Source organism: Olea europaea, unplaced genomic scaffold (assembly GCF_002742605.1).
Source record: "Olea europaea var. sylvestris unplaced genomic scaffold, O_europaea_v1 scaffold1929, whole genome shotgun sequence".
NCBI classification, from domain to species: Eukaryota; Viridiplantae; Streptophyta; class Magnoliopsida; order Lamiales; family Oleaceae; genus Olea; species Olea europaea.
In genome coordinates this window covers 180,771-182,408 of record NW_019237118.1, presented here as the reverse complement: position 1 = coordinate 182,408, position 1,638 = coordinate 180,771, and positions in this window count along the sequence as shown.

The window sequence follows — 1,638 nt, the reverse complement described above, 5'->3', positions numbered from 1 at the left end:
TCTCAGAGATGAAAACTCTTACTGAAGAAAAGAAGAAGGAGGCTCATCACCACAAGAAGAAAATATCCTCCTTGAGGAAATCTCTGGAGATGTCGAACGCTCGAGCTCGTGAGCAAGAGACGGAGATCGACAACCTATGCTCTGTTTTGGCTCGTGCTCCTGAAGAGGCGGTTGAGAGGTATAAGGCCTCAGATGAGTACGCTGGAGATCTCAAGGCGGCTGTGGATCAGTATAAGACATCGTCCGATTATGCTAAGGCTTTGAACTCATACGGGGGGAAGGCGATGTCAGCATCAATTAAGCTCTCCAAGGAGTGGATTGTGGCCGAACATCCTTCTATAGACCCCTCCGGCTTGGATAGATTTCTCGCACAGCGCAAGGGGAATGAGAGCGTAGCTCAGTCATCCAGATCATTCGGTCGTTCATCACAAGGTGGTAGTGGGGATGTCTCCCCTTCGAGCTGAAGCATTTCTTAGTTGTTGTTTTCCTTGCTAGTTTTTTCCTTTTTAGTGTTTACTTTTGCTTAGCCTTGTTATCTCCTACTTGCTCGGGATGTGGGCAAGAATTCTTCGAATGTATAAACACATCTTTCATTTGATATTATTGGCGCTGGATGCATGGTACTTTAAAATGTCGTCTCTCATGTTATTTTTCTTTTCCAAGGCTCTCCACCTAGCCGCGTATGCTATGTCGACCGCAGGGGGTGATTTGGCGGTTAAGGGCCTTAACCAATTTTTTGACTTTTCAAGGCTCTCCACCTAACAGCGTAGGTTATGTCAACCGCAGGGGGCGATTTGGTGGTTAAGGACCTTAGCCAATTTTTTGACTTTTCAAGGCTCTCCACCTAGCCGCGTAGGCTATGTCCACCGCAGGGGGTGATTTGGTGGTTAAGGGCCTTAGCCAATTTTTTGACTTTCCAAGGCTCTCCACCTAGCCGCGTAGGCTATGTCGACCCCAGGGGGTGATTTGGTGGTTAAGGGCCTTAGCCAATTTTTTGACTTTCTAAGGCTCTCCACCTAGCCGCGTAGGCTATGTCGACCGCAGGGGGTGATTTGGTGGTTAAGGGACTTAGCCAATTTTTTGACTTTCCAATGCTCTCCACCTAGCTGCGTAGGCTATGTCGACCCCAGGGGGCAATTTGGTGGTTAAGGACCTTAGCCAATTTTTTGACTTTTCAAGGCTCTCCACCTAGCCGCGTAGGCTATGTCGACCGCAGGGGGTGATTTGGTGGTTAAGGGCCTTAGCCAATTTTTTGACTTTCCAAGGCTCTCCACCTAACCGCGTAGGCTATGTCGACCACAGGGGGTGATTTGGTGGTTAAGGGCCTTAGCCAATTTTTTAACTTTCCAAGGCTTTCCACTTAGCCGCGTAGGCTATGTCGACCGCAGGGGGTGATTTGGTGGTTAAGGGCCTTAGCCAATTTTTTGACTTTCCAATGCTCTCCACCTAGCTGCGTAGGCTATGTCGACCCCAGGGGGCGATTTGGTGGTTAAGGACCTTAGCCAATTTTTTGACTTTTCAAGGCTCCCCACCTTGCCGCGTAGGCTATGTCGATCGCAGGGGGTGATTTGGTGGTTAAGGGCCTTAGCCAATTTTTTGACTTTCCAAGGCTCTCCACCTAGCCGCGTAGGCTATGTC